Here is a 22299-nt window from a genome sequence, read left to right on the forward strand (position 1 = left end):
ATTATTATTATTATTATTATTATTATTATTATTATTATTATGTGTCCTGGTTGTGTTATTATATGATATTATTATGTGTCCCCACTGTGGGGGCCAAGTTTATCTCTGAGGAGAGTGCATGCACAGTGCAAAAAGAGCATGTAAAAGTAAAAAAGAGTACGACAATCCCCAGGTTGAGATGGGCATGTCTACAGCAGGGACCAAACCTGTTCTATGATGACAGTGGTGGCCAAGACCCTCATGATGTCACAATATGTGTTATATTACTATTGCTTTTGTAGATGGTAACATTAAGAGTTTAATATACAGTATACTATATGTATACTGTTTCATTGGCCAATTTCAGGGCTTATGTAATGGAATTTGTAGTATAAGATGAAACTATCACTGTGATAACAATCACCAAGAATACCAAGTATATTTAGACCACTCACTGTCAAGAAGCTGACCTTTTAGCTTAGTAAGTTGTCATTTTTTTTTGGTCAGAGTAGTTTGGCATTGCAGTTCAACTCCCACCGCCCTTTCCGATAGCCCTTTTTACATCTGGTGATAAGCCATGTTCAGCATCTTCAGATTTGTAAAAAAGGGAAGAACAAAAGAGCTGAAACTCCAAATTAATTAAAAAAACCATTAATCTTGATTCTCACCATTATCATACATTACTGTTCCATACTGCCACCTTCACAGGGCAGATCTTCAAAGGTCCAGGGTTATTACCATTTATATTGGCACCAGGACAGAAAAATGCATACATCCTTTCAGTAAATTTGTCTTTGAAAGTGTAAATAGGTGTCATGTGACTGACATCAGAGAATGACACCTCCCCCCTCTCATAGTCCAACTGCACTCTGATCTTCCAAGGTTTCCTCTTCAGAGTCAGCTGTGTCCGTGGAGTGGTCGTGGCTATATTATCCCTGGCGCAGAAGGATACTGTCCAGAATCCTCCCTCTGGACTCCCGGATATCTTTCCTTTTCTGCTGACCGATTCTTTGGCAACTTCCAGGACCCAGTCGATTTTATCTCCCACCTCCAACTCCCAGAAGTGTTTTCCGGAGATAAATCCCTCAGAGCCCAGGACAAAAACAAAGTGATCAAAGCGCTCTGGGTTGTCAGGTACCTCCTGCATCTCACCACTGTTACTCACACTGGTCAGATCGGCAGACAGGGTGAGCCAGACATACGCTGTGTTGGGGTCCAGAGTCACTGGGGCTGGAGAAAAAAGAAATTAACAATTATCTGGGTGTGAAAATGTGCACATTTTGAAATGAAATTTCAGGAGGAGTGAAGACAGCCAAGTTCCCTTTCATTTCTGGTGCTCTGACGTGTAGACATCACTTCCAGAAATTCTATAAAAATCACAAAAAGCTTCTCCCTCTTCCTCACATTTGATTTTTTTTCATCCCTCCTGTAGGGTTCTGCATGGGTGTCCCAACCTCCTCTTCCTCCTCAGTCAAGTAGGTTAAATCATAACTCTTTACTTTAACTTGCCAATAAATATTCATAATCAATTTTCTGGATTTGGAGGTGCTATTCCTTGGGAAGCTGCATTAAAATAAAATGAAAAACCAATGGCTTGGGTAACATTAAAAACCTCAGAATAAACTGCTTTAGCTTTTCACATACAGTATATTCCTCGGAAGAACCAAAGGTATCAGAATATTTCATTTTAGATCTAACAGTTATCAGTCACAATAATGTCCATTTTAACTTGAGGATTAAAACTGAGAACTAAACTGGCAATTATGTAGGATATGCAAAGATTTAATAAGTTATTCAAACATCATGTAACATTATTAAAGCTCATAAGAATGTTTAGGTATAACATTTCACTTAATAGTGTCTAAAGAAGTCTTATTTAAAGTATAATATTAAAGTCCTACTGTCCTACAGACCCCTGTTGCTTCCTAGACCACAGTGAAAAACATCCTGAAAACATCTTGTCCAAAATAACAAAAATAGTCAGAGCACCTTCCTCCTTGAATCATACATAAACTAATTTAGCAGAGATTTCATTGTGAAGGCTCCAGCTCTGTAACTCCCCACAATTACCTTAAAAGCGTACAATATCACCTATCACAAAAAATAATTTACAAAAAAACATTATCCCCACATAAAAACACATTATTTTGTATTTTCCTTAAAATAGTTTTGGACAGATGTTGTAAGTTTTGGGATAATTGCTTTAAACATAAGTTTCTCTAAATCTATGTGGAGATCAGTTCTCCTCCAGTTCATAAAAAGCCACCATGGAAACAGGCCTAGGGTCACCCAGTGACTATTTCACAGGCTTTAAATTCTACTCTGACTCTGTGGTTTTGAATGTTAAACCAGTTGAATGAAACTACAGTATAAGAGAAGCTGCAACTAGCAAACAATTAAACATATTCACCCAACTACATTTCCCAATCTGTTTTTCTGCTTGGTTTACACTATTTACATAATTTAATTTAATTGACATAAGGTAATTGCCAAATTTATTTGGGATTTTCCTTTGTTTTACAGGCTTGCAACAAATACCTCCAGACCATGGGATGGGCCCCATCACAAAGTCATTCTGCTGTATAAAATGTGATGGGAATATCTGTGGTGTAACACAGTGGGATTTCTGGCAACCTTTTTCACCGGCGGAGGATCGATACCTCTGGTAGAGGTAGAAACCCGACATGTAGTCACTGAGTTCTCCTCAGTGAGAAAAGAAACACAATGTTTTGGCTGTAGAGCCTTCTTCAGGTATGAAGAAGTTCCTGAAGAAGGCTCCACAGCTGAAACATGTTTCTTTTCTCTTTTTTTCAGCATGGAATAAACCTTTACTTGTTACTTTGCAGACTATGCATGCTGCTACTGCTACATACTGTACTTAAAATTCAAAATAATTTAATTTAAAATATTTCATTTTCAATTTCAAAGCTACTGTACATCTTTACAGAAGCAGAGTCTTGTGGAGTCTTTCACAAGATAATGAGTGTGATGATACTGTATGTAGCATATAATGATATATAACATATACAGATTCAGGCATTTAAAATGCGCGGAGTACGCTGCGTTAAAACGTTTACGGAAGCACGTTGTAAAACTTTGTAAAACCGCCAGTTGGAGCTAATAAAACTTAACCTCTCATGTACAGCATTTGAGCTGTCGCAAACACCTGGTTTCGAATCCCTGTAATTGCAGAGGGACAATCTTTTTCCAATTAGGAATTTAAGTTGTATACTCTTTAGACTTTAAATAATTTAAAACTGTGTATTACAGCATGTTAATCATTAAACATTAAGAAGTCGGTATATTTTATAAAATTATGCATAAATATTTTATGCGTCAAAGTCTTTACGGAAAATATTACTAATAGCATTAATAATTAATGACCTTGGACAGGCTGTAAGCTAAAAGTATAACCGTGGTCCACTTTCTTTGTAACCGTCTGCATCAGTTTAACTGATGCAACACGAAAATACTATTTTTTCATTGACAAAAAGTAATACCACACTGTCTTGTTTAAACTGATTGTTTTGTTGATGCACAGACTGTTAAACCAGAGGAAAAGAAAACCTCTTTCTTCAAAGCATTTCGTTGATCCGATCACGTATTTGTTTCCAATCATACAAAATAAGTTTTGAGAATCATCGATTCACCATACCTATAATGGTTTCCCGGAGATTGCTTATAAACTATATTAATTTAGGAACATAAACATATTATGTAAACTGTATATGGCTGGTATTGGTACTTTAAATAAAAAATACACACCAGTATTCCACTTTCTTCCTAAACATTTTAAGCATCAAAGTCATTTGGTTACATACTGTGGTTATTTTGGAAAAGTTTTTACGTGCTTCTCCTGACTATATTAAGTTTATATACTTTGTAAAAAGTTATAATGTTTTGACCATTTCTGTGAATACTTTAGCTCATTATCGCAGTAAAAAAACACATACTTTTTAGAATTTGATTAATAGGGAATATAATATGGAATCGCATATCTAAAAAAATAATAATGATATAATTATATTTATATAGCTCAAATTATTACAGTAGTACACTTTCTTTGTAACAGTTTAACTGATTCACTCCTCATTATGTGTGTGATGTAATGGCTTAGGCGTGTGCCTTGAATGTCTGAGGTCGGGGGTTCCAACCCAGCTGTCACCATGAGTTTTAACAAATAAACATTTCTTTGAAAAACAAATAGAAAATATTATGGACACTATATTGACATTTTTTATATTTCTAAATATCACAACATGTTCAAAGCTAAGTGATTTATTCATAACAACGAATAATTTCAAACTGGTGCTGTACTGTCACTACAGTATAGCTTGTGGAAAATATGTTTATTTGTCCTGCATCAAAGTTTAACTCTTTCAGAGCGCCCTACATCACAAACTCCAACCGTTTCATTTTGTCTATTGCTACAATATCGACAGCAATGTAGTTTAAGAATTTTGCCTACTGTCAAAATTGATGATCGAGTTAACAGTTTGGGTGTGAGTTTCGACTGTTTCCTGCCAGTATTGGGAGAAAGGAACCTGTCTTTCATTGGAAGGTTCACCTATTCTACTCGTACATGAGAATATATGGGGAAAGGCAAAGTGCCCGTGGTCATTTTTTTCTGACAGACAGAGTTGTGTTGTGTTGTGTTAATAAAAACTATGCTTAAAAGCCGCTTGTAAGAGCAAGGTGACTTTCTGCTATCTAAACCATTTTTTACAGCTTTTAAAGTCAAGCAATGTTTGAGTAAGGCAGGAACATGTCATTGTATTTTTTATTTCATTTTTAAAATAAATATAAGGTAACCAGCAATCAAATGTCCCATGTTCTCTTAGCACTCGTTTTTCCATACTGTAGTTTGAGTCTTTGTGTAAGCTGTAAGTTCTTTTTACTTCTTAATTCAACATTTGAAACACTTTAATTTTGCAAACTTAACACGCATTCTGTACAGAAATAAAATCATGTTTTCTACAGGTGTTAAGCAGATTTGCAGGTTACTGACAAAATAGTGCACGTCCACAAGATCTAGTACCTGGTACAGTTTTTACAAAAAAACGTATTTTAAATGAATCGAATCCCAGGTGTTCTATGTCTGCGGAACACCTGATAATCTACTGTAAAGCTTACAGTGCTTTGTGTATATTCTAATTGCAGTGGGGGCAAGGTATGTGTGAATTGGGGATCTGTATTCTTCACACCTGAAACATCGTTTTCTCTGAAAGCATTTTCTCCCCTTTCTAGCTGATCTTTTGCTGCCTACGCATGCTTAAACAGCTCCCTAGGTGAATTCTCATACTTGACTGAGAAAGCTTTAGAGAACTTTTCATTTTTATTTTCAACAAATTGTAAATATGACGTTTGCATTGGCATTATTAATTTTTCACTTAAGTGTATGGAGGAGTGTCAGCTGTCAATAAGAGCACCCATAGGCTAGGCAAACGTTTTTTTTTTCATTTTTAAAAGAAATAAAAATATAAGATTTTAGCTATAAAAGCTATAAAAACAGGTTTAAATAGTTAATAACCACTTTTTATGAACAAAAAAATATTTTTCTGAAAACTCTCTTTCTGATTTTTCTTCCTCAAGATCATATTAGAATCTTTGTGTATGCTGCAAGTTTTTTTACTATAAGTAATGAATAATATTGCATTTAGCACTATAATAAATTGTTGCACCTTTCCCCACATCTTGTAAAAATATTTTTCATTGTTCAAATATACATTAAAGCTGACTATCAGAAAATAAGTTAAATACAAAATTAAAAGGAAAATAGGGCAAAATATAATTCAAAATATTTTGCTAACAATGTTAACTGTTTATAAAAAATAAAATGTATTAACTAAGGAATAGGATGGCACAGTTGTTAGCATGCTTTTTGTATGTTTTTTTTTTCATGAATACAACAATAGTACCAGATGTCTCAGTGGCTTTCAAAATTAAATTATGCATGCAAACCTGTGAACTAGACACATAACTAAGCTATCCATCCATTTCTAATGGTGGCAAACTGGTTAGGGTTGATATCTTGCAGCACTGGGGCCCTTGGTTCAACTCCTGCCATCCTGTGTGTCTGGAGTTTGCATGGTCTATCTGAATTCCATGTGTTTTCTCCATATGTGCGATATGATTTCCTCCTTCAGTCCTAAACATACTGGTAGGTTAATTTACCTACAGGAAAACTGGCTCTGGTGGGTGTATTTGTGTCTGGTCATCTGTCCTGTGATGGACTGGCGTTATGTCCAGGGTGTATTCTGCTTTGTGTCCGTTGCTTGCTGGGATAGGTTCCAAATCCTCTGTACTAGATAAAGAGATTAGAAAATGGATGGAAGTAAAGGCACTGTGTGGATGGAACTATACACAATGTTAGAAACTCACTATGAGATATGGCAGCAGCTCACTGAGGATAAATTATTTTATAGTGCTGGCTTAAGGAAAAAGCCTTTCCACCTCTCTTGCACATCAGTATCCATACCTAGTTAGTTATTTAAACAAATTGCCTCTAAATATAAATATCTTAAGATGCTGGTTCTGTGGATCAGCATCAGCTACAGTATGTTTGCCCATTCCTTCAATTCATGTGCATCCAACACACAATTAAATGCTAGAAAGTACACAAAATGTAAAATACAAATCTCATTTCAGTATCTATGTAAACATACAGTCTGTTAACTTCATCATCTTCCTCTGCAGTCTGTAACATCTAATGTCATTTTGTTAAAAGTATGCCTAAGCCTATGAGGAAGTGATCTTGTTATCAGTGTATTTCTCAGCTTTCCCCAAATTATCTTTTTTCTACCTACATCTCTTGTCTTACATTCAATTCAATTCAACTTTATTGTCATTAAACTTACACAGGTGCATAGTATAATGAAAAGTGTTTCTCATTAGTCAGTCAGGTGCAGTATATAAATAGGACAGAAGATAAGACAATACACAGTTACACAATAGCAATAACAGTAACATGTAATAACATAACATAAATAACATGCAATCAAGTAATCAAAACTGTGCAAAATTCCGCAGAGAAAATTTAACAGGACAAAAACAGTGCAAGGTAATTCTTGGAACAGTGCAAAAAAAATAGTATGGTTAAAAGTAGTATGGTTAATCAATAAATATTAAATGTTATTATGCCTGTTACAATTTTACTGGGCTATCGAGGGGACAGTACAATTTTGGCTTACATGTGTGTGTGGTGGTGTAGGAGTACAGTGGTTGTGGGTACAGGAGGATGTTAGGAGAGATCATAATAAGGTGGAAGGGAGTGGGGGCTTCACCAACTTGACAGCTCTGGGGAAGAAGCTATTTTGGAGTCTAGTTGTGTGCGACTGGAGTGACCGGAACCAGATGGTAGGGGAATAAACAAGTTATGACTGGGGTGAGTGGGGTCAGACATAATTTTGGTGGCTTTTTTCAGACTCCTGGTGTTGTATATTTCCTGGATCAATGGTAAGGCACTGCCGATGATGTGTTGGGCAGTTTTGACCACCCGCTGTAGTGCCTTACGGTCGGATGCAGTGCAGTTGCCGTACCAGACTGTGATGCAGCTGGTCAGTATGCTCTCCACCGTACATCTGTAGAAGTTGGTGAGGATCAGTGGGTGTAGGTGTATTTTCTTCAGCCTTCTCAGGAAGTACATCCTGCAATAACTCAGCCAACACTTAAATCCTCATAAACTGCTTGCATTAATTTGTTTAAATCACAAAATATCATAAAGTATGTACTATAAATACCAGCCATGTAGTACTCTGCATTGTGGAATAATAGTTTAATAGAATAGATCCTACATTGTCGGATTAACGCAGAAAGGTATATGCTTTCACTGAAACGTGGCTGAATGCATGCGTCCCGGACACCGCCATCCAGCCAAAGGAGTTCACCATTTACCGCATGGACAGAAACCAACAAGCAACCGGCAAACACAAAGGAGGAGGCGTCTGCTTCCTGGTCAACAGCAAATGGTGCACTGATGTGGAGGTAATCTCTAAATACTGCTCACTCAATCTAGAACACCTGACTATAAAATGTCAACCCTTTTATTTGTCGAGAGAGTTTTCCATCACCATTATCACAGCCGTTTACATTCAACCTCAAGCCTGCGTGGAATCAGCACACAGCGAACTCCACGACATTATCAGCAAGCACGAAAACTCCCAATCAGAAACCGTGGTTCAACAATGACATTTGCAATAAAATAAAAGATAGATCCACCGCGTTCAAATTGGGGGATGAAGAGCTATACAGGAAATCATGGTGTTAGAGGACATGCAGAAGACTCTGAGTAGGGTGAAAATCCATAAGGCTGCAGGGCCTGATGGGATACCACCCCACATCCTCAGGACATGTGCAGCCGAGCTGACCATAGTGTTTACTGACATGTTTAACTCCTCCCTGTCACAGTCCATTCTCCCCACCTGCTTAAAAAAAACTACTTTTGTTCCACTCCCCAAAAAGGCAAAAGTGACATGCCTGAACGATTACCGCCCAGTTGCATTAACATCTCCATTAACATAGTGATGAAATGCCTGGAGAAGCTGGTGTTGTCACACATCAACTCCTCCATCACAGAGTCCCTGGACCCCTTGCAGTTTGCCTACCAGAACAACAGATCAGTTGATGATGCTGTCTCCCTGGCTCTACATACAGCCTTGGAACACCTGGACACTAAGAACTCGTATGTGAAAATGCTGTTTGTGGACTACAGTTCAGCATTCGATTCCATCATACCCAGTCAACTGGTGACAAAGCTCAGGGGATTAGGTCTGTGCAACTCTGTCTGCAACTGGCTGCTGGACTTCCTAATCGAGAGACCACAGGTGGTGCAGATAGGTAATAAAACATAAACACCACTCACCCTGAGCACTGGAACACCACTAGGCTGCTGTCTGAGTCCAAGGTTGTACTCCCTGTCCACTCAAGACTGCACAGCAAGACACAACAACTATACTATAGTGGCAGTACAGTAGCAGTTTGAAATTATTCATTGTTATTAATAAATCACTTAGCTTCAAACATGTTGTGATATTTAGAAATATAAAAAATGTCAATATAGTGTCCATAATATTTGCTATTAGTTTTTCGAAGACATGTTTATTTGTTAAAAGAAAACTTATGGTGACAGCTGGGTTCAACCCCCCGACCTCCAGCATGCAAGGCACACGCCTAAGCCATTACACCACAAACATAATCATGTGGGAATGAGTTAAACTGATGCAGACATTTACAAAGAAACTGTAGTACTGTGATAATTTGAGCTATATGAATATAATTATATCGTTCTTAATTTCTTTAGATATGCGATTGCATATTATATTCCCTATTAATCAAATTCTAAAAAGTATGCGTTTTTTTACTGCAATAACGAGTGTTCACAGAAATGGCTAAAATCATTTTAACTTTTTACAAAGTATATAAACTTAATATAGTCAGATGGAGCATGTAAAAATTTTTTCAAAAGAACTACAGTACAGTATGTAACCGAATGAAAGACTTTGATGCTTAAAATGTTTAGGAAGAAAGTGGAATACTGGTGTGTATATTTTATTTAAACTACCAATACAGGCCATAATATGTTTATGTTCCTAAATTAATATAGTTTATGACCTTCAGATGCGTTATGCTCCTTTTTATGCTCAGCTGATAAAATTTCCCCAGAATGTACTGCATTTCATTCATCAAGAGCTCTCATTTTACTGTTGTGACAGTGCGGAGTGGGAGGTGCCGCGGACGCACCAGTAAAAAGTCAAAGCCCCAGGTGAGGGGACAGAAGCACTGGTGTGAAGTTAGCAGGGACCAAAAATAATGCCAAAAGAGGTGAAAATAAACATAAAAGGCAAAAAGAAAGTGTACAGCTGTGCCTTGTGACCTCCAGGCTGGGCTTGTCCTATTTAACGAGGTCCCTTCTGGGAAAAAAAAGAACCGCTAGCGGTTCTTCAACGGTGACCAGACTGGACTTACCTTATTTAATAAGAATAAGAATAAGAATAAGAATAAGAATAATTCCTTACACTTATATAGCGCGTTTCTGGACACTCCACTCAAACCGCTTTACAGGTAATGGGGAATCCCCTTCACCACCACCAATGTGCAGCCATAGTGTGCCAGAATGCTCACCACACATCAGCTATCAGTGGGGAGGAGAGCAGAGTAATGTAGCCAGTTCATAGAGGGGGATTATTTGGAGGCCATGATTGGTAAGGGCCAATGGGAAATTTGGCCAGGACACCAGGGTTACACCCCTACTCTTTTCGAGAAGCGCCCTGGGATTCGTAATGACCACAGAGAGTCAGGACCTCGGTTTTACGTCTCATCCGAAGGACGGCGCCTGTTTACAGTATAGTGTCCCCGTCACTATACTGGGGCATTAGGACCCACATGGACCGCAGGGAGAGCACCCCCTGCTGGCCCCACTAACATCTCTTCCAGCAGCAACCTTAGTTTTTCCCAGGAGGTCTCCCATCCAGGTACTGACCAGGCTCACACCTGCTTAGCTTCAGTGGGCTGCCAGTTGTGAGTTGCTGGGTGTACAGTGCCTTGCGAAAGTATTCGGCCCCCTTGAACTTTTCAACCTTTTGCCACATTTCAGGCTTCAAACATAAAGATATAATTTTTTTATTTTATGTGAAGAATCACCAACAAGTGGGACACAATTGTGAAGTGGAACGAAATCTATTGGATTTTTGAAACTTTTTTAACTAATAAAAAAATGAAAAGTGGGGCGTGCAAAATTATTCGGCCCCTTTACTTTCAGTGCAGCAAACTCACTCCAGAAGTTCAGCGAGGATCTCTGAATGATCCAATGTTGTCCTAAATGACTGATGGTGATAAATAGAATCCACCTGTGTGTAATCAAGTCTCTGTATAAATGCACCTGCTCTGTGATAGTCTCAAGGTTCTGTTGAAAGCGCAGAGAGCATCATGAAGACCAAGGAACACACCAGGCAGGTCCGTAATACTGTTGTGGAGAAGTTTAAAGCCGGATTTGGATACAAAAAGATTTCCCAAGCTTCAAACATCCCAAGGAGCACTGTGCAAGCGATCATCTTGAAATGGAAGGAGTATCAGACCACTGCAAATCTACCAAGACCTGGCCGTCCCTCTAAACTTTCAGCTCAGACAAGGAGAAGACTGATCAGAGATGCAGCCAAGAGGCCCATGATCACTCTGGATGAACTGCAGAGAACTACAGCTGAGGTGGGAGAGTCTGTCCATAGGACAACAATCAGTCTTACACTGCACAAATCTGGCCTTTATGGAAGAGTGGCAAGAAGAAAGCCATTTCTCAAAGATATCCATAAAAAGTCTCGTCTAAAGTTTGCCACAAGCCACCTGGGAGACACCCCAAACATGTGGAAGAAGGTGCTCTGGTCAGATGAAACCAAAATCGAACTTTTTGGCCACAATGCAAAACGATATGTTTGGCGTAAAAGCAACACAGCTCATCACCCTCAACACACCATCCCCACTGTCAAACATGGTGGTGGCAGCATCATGGTTTGGGCCTGCTTTTCTTCAGCAGGGACAGGGAAGATGGTTAAAATTGAGGGGAAGATGGATGCAGCCAAATACAGGACCATTCTGGATGAAAACCTGTTGGAGTCTGCAAAAGACCTGAAACTGGGACGGAGATTTATCTTCCAACAAGACAATGATCCCAAACATACAGCAAAATCTACAAAGGAATGGTTCACAAATAAACGTATCCAGGTGTTTGAATGGCCAAGTCAAAGTCCAGACCTGAATCCAATCGAGAATCTGTGGAAAGAGCTGAAAACTGCTGTTCACAAACGCTCTCCATCCAACCTCACTGAGCTCGAGCTGTTTTGCAAGGAAGAATGGGCAAGAATTTCAGTCTCTCGATGTGCAAATCTGATAGAGACATACCCCAAGCGACTTGCAGCTGTAATCGCAGCAAAAGGTGGCTCTACAAAGTATTAACGCAAGGGGGCCGAATAATTTTGCACGCCCCACTTTTCATTTTTTTATTAGTTAAAAAAGTTTCAAAAATCCAATAGATTTCGTTCCACTTCACAATTGTGTCCCACTTGTTGGTGATTCTTCACATAAAATAAAAAAATTATATCTTTATGTTTGAAGCCTGAAATGTGGCAAAAGGTTGAAAAGTTCAAGGGGGCCGAATACTTTCGCAAGGCACTGTATAAGGCCAAAAATAAAAATAAAACTTGTTGGAAAGGAACAGCCTTCCCTAGTGGTACTGCACAGTGGGACGGGTGAAAAAAGAAAAAGAAAAATAATACCTTATGTGGGACTGTCGGTGTAAAGCTCCCCCTTCTGGGGGTGTCCCTGCTCATCCCTTTGGGGTGTGTTCAGTGTGCCTTTACAGGACCTGCCCAGCTGTGGCTCATCATCTAAAAGCCAAGACAGCTGGGACTAAAAAGGCGAGGCGTCCCCTTCTACCAGGGCTCCACATCCACACTGGGCATGCCCCCGAGTAATGCCACATTGTACTTAGCTAAGCCTTTAATTAATAGAGGGTTGGGTGGGGAGCTGCATTGTGCGGGCTGTATAGTGATGAGTACAGATTAATTTCATGTGGAAAAGCTGAAAAAAACAATGTAGTGAACACAAAATCAGATACCTGAACAAATTTAAAGTGAAACAGGGATTTTTTCATTCTTCCTACTTTCCAGCATAGAATAAACCTCTACTTGTTCATTTGTAATTAACAGGTCTTTTTGTTTATTTTTTTTCTAAAACATTGTCCCATCAGATTCAATTAATCTATCTCATGGAACAACTGTCAAACAAATCCAGAATCCCAAGGATCACTTATGAAACTGGTCATAAATAAGACTAAAAACTATGAGCAGAAATGTACCATGGAAATGTGGTGATGAAGTCATATCCTGTAAAAAATTAATGCACTTGGAGGATCTCTGTTATTTCCTTTCTAAGGTCCACTGGTCCTCACAAGTCATAGGTCTGACACAAGTCAAATATGGTTAATTCTAATTTAATTAAAATTCCCTTGTCCTGCCTTTTGCAAGCTTCCCTCACCAGTACTCACTGTATTGCACAATCCTCAGCATCTTCTTCTAGACTCTGTACTTAAGGCAGCTCAGGTGCTTCGAAACATCAGGGCTCTGTAAAAACATTCACATGTTAATCTTGTCTTTGGTTTGGAGTAAATTAAAAAAGCAACAGAGTCAAGCAGTTCACATACCTGCTCTTTGTGTTCTTGTAATTCTGAAAAACAAAGCAAATACATGTCAGCAAAACACCAAACCCTTAAGTAAACAAATCAAGTTATTAAAAAGAGCAGCTAATTCAAGTCTAAAATATTTAGTGAGACTGAAAGAAAGAGCCTCTTTTTCTTTCTTGTAGTGTTCCAACATGACATATGAAAATAATAAAACAGTGTAGCAAGTCCTAAAATATAACAGGTCTTTCTGTAGACACGAGACACTCTATTCTGTTATCACTCAATTATCTGTTCACAGAAAACATTTGCTAGGAGGCATCTTTATCTCTATCTCATCTTTAATCTCCTATGCCACAGAGTTCAGGATAACATTGACTTTATACCATCTAGATGTGCATTTCAATATAATTGTAAGACCATAGGATGGTAATACAACAAATGTAAAAATACAAAAACTGGTTATTTCTATTTATTTTACTTAGTTGTTTAATGCTCAATAAGTTTTCCAGTTCACATTTTGGAGGCATTATTGTTTCATATCTAAAAATAAATATGGACCTTTTATAAAGGCAAAAGTTGCATTCTCAGTTATTGTTTCTTTAAAATAATAGTAATATGAAATACTATAATGGAATCATAAAATCTGAAGTGTTCTCTTATTGCTTTCTATGAATGAATACAAGTAGAACTGTACTGAAAGCCATTTGTTTTTAATCACACCCAAAGACTGCAGTCCATTTGCCAATAGAACAATATGCTTTGAAATAAGAAGAATCCTCACCTGCAGAAATGATTCATCGTTAGGTCCAATATCATCACTTATAGCAATAATTGTGTGTGAAAGGGACAGGATTTCTCTCGTAATGTTTTGAATATTTTTTCTCATCATCTGACTTTTCCACTCTTCATCTCTCAATGCAACTATCCTTGCTGCCTCTTCATCTTCAAGAAACTTGTGTAGTTTGTCAAACTCTTCCTTTATCTGCCTCACTGTCTGGTATGCCTGGGCCTACATCACAAACCATTTTAGAATATGTTAAAAAGTATCTTTATGTTTTTATCCTGGTTCCTTAGTTATTGCCACATTTATGTGCCATTATTGAATCACTTTGATGGTTACTTTTTAATTGGCTTTTCACATTTTTTTCATACTAAAATGTGCTGTACTTTGATATGAAACTGAGGTTTAACACTGGGTTTTAGAGAATTGTATTCCTCACTGCACAGTTAATAATCTAAGACAGGGGGTTATTAACCTGGGGTGCAGGAAAGACGTCCACAGGGTACAGGAGGAGCATATAATTAAGCATAGGATGTTCTCCCATTATACACATTTTTTCTTTATATTTGTATAATCTGTTCTTTACTATTTAACTAATAATTAATTTATATTAAACTGAATTTAACCATAAAGTTTTTAATAAAACCCGAACTTTTAATTAAAACCATCACACCCCTAAATCTAAAAATGTTGGTGTTATCAAGGAAAAGGGAATTTCGACAATTTTTTCGTAATACAGCATATCTTTCAGCTTCACATTTCTCACAGAATATCATGTCATCCAGAAGGCTTTTTATGTGAGATTTTTTTTTTTGCAACACCATCATGGAACCATCATTCTATGAATGTATCAGAGAGTCTTGAGGTGATTTAACAGGCTCAATTTGAGGCACCAGAAACTTTGGAAACATGGAAACCAATGCAAAACAATGTCTGGAAGCATCTTACAAAATCATGTTTTTGATCACAAAAGAATAAGAAACGTACAGAAAATTAGATAAATATAAAAGAGGAAAACTTGTATTTAATAAGTTGTATCCTAACCATCATTAAATTATAGTTACCTTCATGTACAGAGCTGTGTAATCACATTCCTGTTTAACATCATACAAGTGTTTTAACTTGTTTTTCAAGGAATCCAGTGCCACTTTTAGCTTTTCCTGAAATTAAATGAAAGAAGATGAATGTTCCCTAACTCATATTATCTAAAGCATCAGCAAGAATGCAAAAAAAGACTTAATTCAAATCAAATGTCATTACAACCCATTCCATCAGCTTCTAAATGTTAAGGGTTTGGCTAAACTGCAAGTGAATTCTGATCACATTTTTACAGTTTTCACCTACATGTTTATTTGGATCTTGTTGGACACTTGTGTCTGTGTACTGTATGCCCTGCAACTGTCTGGCATCCCATCCAGGGTGTATCCCAGCTTGGGGCTGTTGCTTTCCGGGATAGACTCCAGCAACCCCCTTGACTCTGGATTAAGTGGTTAGAAAATTGATAGATTTAGGGTGCAATTGTTAGTGATCAAATAAAATTAATTGATATTTCTACACACAAAATTTAATTTAATACAGAAAAGGAGGACACCCTTCAAAACAAAGTAGGCGTACAAATATTATAATTATTTGATTAATATAATATAAAATATAATTCTTTGATTAATACACAGTAGAAAAACTGTAATTTAAATTGTTTCAAATAATTGCCAGAAATTCCAGTTAAATAACACAGGTATGACCACTCATTAGAAAACTGGTAGTACCAAAGTGAGAAAAGGGTTTGTTGTCACAGAGTGTGGCAAAATTCTAGGAATAAGAAAGTAAACTTGTATTTTACAAATACTGATAGTAATGCAAACAACTTAATTCAAACTTAAACTAATTCAATTAAATATCAGAAACATAAAGCATGAAAAAATAATTCATTGTCCTGAGCTGTTTAAAAATGAGAAACAATTTACAAGAAAAGGAATAAACATTTTATCAATAAACTTTGATCAAATAGAACACAAAGAGAATTGTCTTGTATGTACAGTATGTTACTAAAGTACCAAAGACAAGCAACTCTCATTATCTCAGTTTTTGAGTTGGTAATAGAGGCGCCAGCAGCAGGATCATAGGGTCAAAGCTGTATCCTTTTTAAATCCACCTATCCATCCACACCCACACAAACACAGAGAGAACATACAAATTCCACATAGCTACCTCCCAACGTCCAGAACTGATTCTAAGGCTTTAGCTCTGTGAGGTAGCAATGCTAACCACTGCACCTCCATGTCACCCACTTTTTCAATCAGTTAAGAGAATTAGTTCAACAAATGTGTTATTACATCACATACATTTTGAATGTAAGGATTATCTATGGGTTTCCTCTAGGTACTCTGGTTTCCTCCCACAGTCCAAAGACATACTGGTAGTTAATTGTCTCCGTTGCTTGCCAGGATGGGTTACAGCTCCCCCTATGGCACTGCATTGGATAAAGTGGATAGAAAATGAATGGATGGATGATTATGTGTGGCAAGCATAGGTAATCCTCTTTGAAGATGCAAATCCAGTCTCTCAAAAACGTGCAAGCTAACTTGCAAGAAAGTGAAATGCACAGAACCTCCTCAGACATCAGTGAGTATGCCAGAAGGCCAGGCTCCTCACCACATCTTACAGAGAATTCAGCACTATCAAACTGTGCTGTTGTGTATGTGTGAATGTACAGTATTCACTGTACAGTGTGCACTGTACTGTACAGTGTGAATGTACTAATCTGCCACAGTAATCTTTAGGTTCATCACCACATATAATTTAATTTTCATTTACCGACTTTTCCCATTGTAGCTCTAAATCTGTTTGCAGAAATGAACAGTTTTAGAATTTAATGATCTAATTTTATTTATGGGTGTTTTCACACAGCATTGGGGGACCATAACCTAATAGGTCCACAGGGATTTTCTAGTGAGTGAGCATCTAACATCTGATTGGGCCAGAGTCCTTGTCACTTTGGATCAGCTGTTCTGACTCCAACAAACGTATAGCAGAAACATATATCATACCTCTGCTACTACAGATGTGGTGTGAACTAGTGGTGGAACAGAACAGACTTCATAACTTCAGTCATCTAATTATTTATACTAGATGTGGAGGTGGGGTCGCCATAATTCTGTCAAGTGACCCTGAACATGTCAAATTCAAGTTTAATATTTTATTACCATAACAGCTAGTTGCATGAAGTTTGGTTCAGTGAGTTCATACAATTAAAGACATACAAAACAAATATACAACATAAAGCCAGCAACAGAATGCATCCACCCAACATTCATAAATCATCCTAAACACACACCAAGTAACAAAATAAATAACAGTGAGATAAATAACAGTGAAGCCTGATGGAATAACAATGAGCCATCAAAAGTACACACTGTTATGGAGAAGGACAAAACACTCTCAATGAGAGTTCTGTAGGAAAGGCTCATTGCTTCCTCTGACACTCCAAACTTCTTTAAGTTTCTTTGGTGAGCTTTTGTGATCATGGTGGATGTGTTAACCTCCCATTTTAGAGTGTTGGAAAAGGTGGTGCCCTGGAACTTAAAATTCTCCACTATCTCTACAGCCTGACCATTGACTAATGGAGATGAGTGTGCTCCCTTGTATCACCTAAAGTCCATCACAAGTTTGTTTTTCTTGATTTACTGACATTTACAGTTGTTATAGGTTGTTTGGGCTGCACCATTTAACTACTTCAGCTATTTCGTTACTGTATACAGACTCATCATTGTTTGTCAGTGAGGTTACATCTGTAGACAACTGTGTCTGAATCCTGGAAGGGCACACCAGAACTGCACTCGTCACTTTAGCACTTTGTCAGGAGGCATTCCGTGCTCCCAGATTATGCCTCAAGTATAACTTGCTTCATTATTTTTCTCATTAACTGGTCTACGCAGGCAGAGGAGTTTGAACTAGAAATGACCGATTACTTTCAGAGCGCTGAAGACAAAATGTCTGCATAGTTAATATTTAACTACAAACATTGAGCTCAGAATACAATACAGATGGAAAGGACATGTGCTGAAACATAGTGGATTACTGTGTACAAAACATTGGAAAATTAACTAAAATGCAAAACAAGTTTTTCAAGTTAACAAGGCGGTCTTGGCTAAAGAGTAAATTGACTGAAAAAGTACCCATGCCATCAATGTTGTTGGTTATTTATGTCTCACACACTATCCACTACGCATCATAAAACAATGTTCTAGGCATCCCACTCTTAAAGGGTCATTTGTTGGCACTTTCTTGTGAAACTTGAAAAGTCAAAGCTTTTCATTACAACTATTCCTTCACTTTCACCACCTGGACAAATAAAAATGTGTTTTTTTTCATTTTCCTCAATATTTCACCAACCTAACAGAGAGATGAGAAGTACTTTCATTTGATAAGATTTACTGTTACTCACGTACTGATCACATTGAAGTACTAGTGTGGAAGATATAATGTCCAACATTTTTCAAAACAAAAAATGACTATAAAAATAGTTTGAAAAGCCACTATGCATTAAAGTGTTGAAATGTGCTAAAACATCAGACATTCATGTTTTGCCTTCATTCTCTTATTTCATTTCCTTTGAATTATTTTATCAGAATAACCATGTGATAACATGTAAGTACTGCTGGCATTTTCATGCAAACATTCACATCCCATCCCTTTAAATAATAATATGAATTAAGCTCAAAACATATATTTGAGTATAAATACAACTGTTCATTCTTAATAATACAGAAAGTGTCTGTGCTTTTCATGTGAAAATGCTATTATGTAATTAATTAAATGCCATAGCATTCATTTGTTTGTGAGATAATTTTGGCAATATTATGCTAATGATTCCAGGTGAATAAACAAACTTCATACAAGGATACCCCTACGTATGTGGCATTTGATAGATGTTTTAAAATGCCAAGATTAAAAACTATTGGCATCACCCATCTTTGAAAAAAATGGCGAATCTCTCACACTCTCTAACTATCCATCAGCAGTAAGTTATTCATTCCTGGTAAACGTGATGGCAATCTGGAATCTATTGCCGAAGCACAGGGCATTTAGGTGAGACTACACATGGGATTCTCTTTCTCTGTAGCAGTAAAATTACTTTTTCATACCTTAAAGTCTAGCGCAGCTTCCTCAATTGGACACAGTTTATGTCTTCTATGTCTTTTGGAAGTGTGACACACAAAGCAAAGAGCTTCTTCATCATCCAAACAGAAGAGCTTCAGTTTTTCACCATGCACATTACACATAATCTCAGACTTCCCTGCAGGATTCAGGCTTTTCTCCTTCACCAGGCACTCAGCTACATTCTTTAAAACCAGGCTTACAGGAGGGTTGTGCAGAGAAGACATTCTCCTGCAAACTGGGCACTCCCGGTTGGGCTTTGTTTTCCAAAACTGCTGTAGACAGGCTTTACAGAAGCTGTGGCTGCACTTCAGGACAACAGGATCCCTGAAGATCTCACAGCATACTGGACAGCAGAGCTCATCCTCCAGACTGCCTGAGCATGCAGCCATTTTTCAGAGAGATACAATCAGTCTCTCTTTGTTTTGACCTCTAACATTGTCCTTGTTGCTGTCCTTGTTGCACACTGGTTATCTCTATTTCAAAATAAAGATATTCCTCCCACTTTTTTTGTTCTTGAAAAATGTTATGCTGACACAAAGGTTACACAGATGTCCTAAAATGACATACAGAGAAAATTTGTTTTAGAACTACAAAACTATAACTACTGCCAACTCACAGCTGTTGAAGTAAGAAGTGTTCTGTTCTTCGGCTTCAATGTTAACATTTACATTTCATGTTTACATCTAATAAATTATTATTTAATTGAGATATTTAGATTAGTTCACCATACAATTTCTTTGGTGGTTAAGCATTTCTATTTTGTTATTTAATGCTTGTCTGATAGTTGTGGATAATTGTGCATTAGATGTATATTAGTGCTTTGTATTAAATACTAGATTCAAATACAATATATAATACCACACAATCAACACAAAATATACTATCCTTAAAATGATTAAAGTGTCTATTAGAATAAGTTGCACTGCCTTTAAAGGATAATTTTAACAGTTATTATACCAAAACCTACAAGAACAGTTTTTAAAAAAGTAATCAAACAAACAGTAGCTTGTTTAACTGCTAGTTGTAAAACACTGAAAGCTGTTAAAAAACATTAAATCTTCATACATTAAAAAATCTTCATAACGTTTCTTAAATGATTTGTCTTGTAGTTTACTTTGTAATGTCCATTTAAAAATGTTCCAGATGCAATGTTTAACATCAGTGTATAACATCTATAAAAAACTTCCTTTGCTTACCAGCTAGTTGTCAGCCAGCAGGAATGTATTTCTCAATTCAAGAGCAAAACTACAACTATTTCACACTAAGCTAATATGTATCAGTTGAGAAAGCCTCAATTTCTTTGCTCCTCCTCTTTGAAGATAAGATGCAAAATTAATTTTCTTGAAAGGGAAAGGAGGCAAACTACTGTACAAAAATACTTAGCACATTACTAAATCGTACACCATGAATATATCATCAATATATCATACTGCACACCGCATTTAGTCTATATTTGCAACAGTAATTAAAAGTAAAAATAACTTAATATGATTCCTGTATGTGTTTTATCATGTGTCTCTATATGTTCTTTATTATTACAACTAGAGTTATAAATAAGAGAATAGAAAATAGTAAATAAGGGTAAATAAGAGAATAGAGAATAGGTAATAAACAATTACACCCAAATACCAAACAATACGCATGAGATCTGAAATACAGTAAATCAGTAGTTAAAACTATTTATTAACAATAACATTTACACAAAACTAAATGATGTAAATGCAAATGTTACACAACATACAATAATTTCCTAAAATAACTTAATTACTTAGCCAGACTATGATCTCCAAGACTGATCAGAATAAGGTCCTCTCACCTGGCACACTTCTGTTCATTCCTTTTTCCTCTGTCTCGTTGATCAATTCCTTTCTTTCCTCTCTTTCTTTTCAGGTCAATTTCTCTCTCTTCTCCCTGTCTTTTGTATGTTATGTTCTGATGAAAACTCTTAATGATTTGCCAGAAGTTAAGTACTATACTAAACAAGAAAGTTTCCTTTGATCCTCTGTTTATCGAATCAAGCCCAGCTTGTACTACTATGGATAAACTGGAACTCATTGTTTTTAAAGTTTCATTACAACTTCCTAGCTGTAACAATACAGGGTAGCAAAGTATTGAGCATAAAATAACTGAGTCTTTCATAAAATGTGTTCTTTTTATTCTCTGGCACAGTTATGATGATAGTATAAAAATACTGTAGGCCAAAATTATGTCAAGATGGACAAATATGTATTGATAATAACATTGTTACACAATAGTTATACTATGACACATAGGTACAAACAGTAAATTCCAGAGTCCTAATTCCTATAGACCTAGAAAATCTAGAATTCTGTCCTTTAAATCCAAATACACAAGAAAACACCCTAAATAGAACAAAGAGAGAAAACCTGCATCTCTAAAAAATAGACTTGGAAATTAACATAGACAGAAACCTAAGATGGGACAAATGTTGTGACACCATTCATAAAAAAAGGCCAAAAGTGATTCTTTTTTGTTAGGACACTTAGCTATTTCAAGACAGATAGAACTATTTTTATTCTTTAATATAAGTTATTTATTAAAAGTATCTTAACATACTCAGTTGTTACTTACTCATGTCTCAGTTGCATGTTTGGTAACATCAGTACCATTAATTGTAATAGGTTGGGAAAATTAGTGAAAATAAGCGGCAAAATAATTGGGGCAAATCAAATCAACTTTCAAATCAATACTCTCTACAAACAAAGGGTTGTAAAGAGCTTAATGGAGTGTGTGTCTCATGTACTTCATTGAGAATTTACACAACTCCCATTTGGGAGATACTTTGTCTCTTTGTCCCCAGATAACAGACTCATGAAATCTTTAATCCCTGCTGCAATATCACCCTGGAGCAAAGTAACTCTCTTATCTCTTGTAACACTATTGTGCCCTTTTCTCTTAAGCAAGTTGGTCTTCCTTGTTTTTATTGTTGTATTGTTCTGTGCTGTAAAACAAATTTCACCCAGAGGATAATAAAGCTTGAATTAAATTACACAGGACTAAATCTCCTTTCTCTAAACCACAGATGCCACAAGTGAAGATAACCAACTTCACTATTATAAGTTAATTTCCTAAAATGAATAAAACAGCAAGCTCTCTTATTATAATACTCAGATAGCCTAGCCAGAAACTGGTTCCAGCACTGATTAGAACACAAATCGCTCACAGATCAAACTTTGGGGGAAGAGGAGGA

At 36.8% G+C, this 22299-nt stretch overlaps 1 pseudogene across 1 annotated transcript; it reads right to left on the minus strand.

Moving 5' to 3' along the window:
- Positions 1-450: 450 nt before the first annotated feature.
- On the minus strand, positions 451-20342 carry LOC148650224 (zinc-binding protein A33-like; annotated as a pseudogene). The gene is made up of 7 exons (XR_015926226.1): positions 20285-20342; positions 19073-19641; positions 14993-15088; positions 13929-14156; positions 13169-13191; positions 13013-13086; positions 451-1209 (listed from the first exon to the last, which is right to left on the minus strand). The product of XR_015926226.1 is annotated as a zinc-binding protein A33-like (transcript).
- Positions 20343-22299: the final 1957 nt, after the last annotated feature.

This window comes from Lepisosteus platostomus, chromosome 13 (assembly GCF_059453375.1).
Source record: "Lepisosteus platostomus isolate fLepPlt1 chromosome 13, fLepPlt1.hap1, whole genome shotgun sequence".
NCBI lineage: Eukaryota > Metazoa > Chordata > Actinopteri > Semionotiformes > Lepisosteidae > Lepisosteus > Lepisosteus platostomus.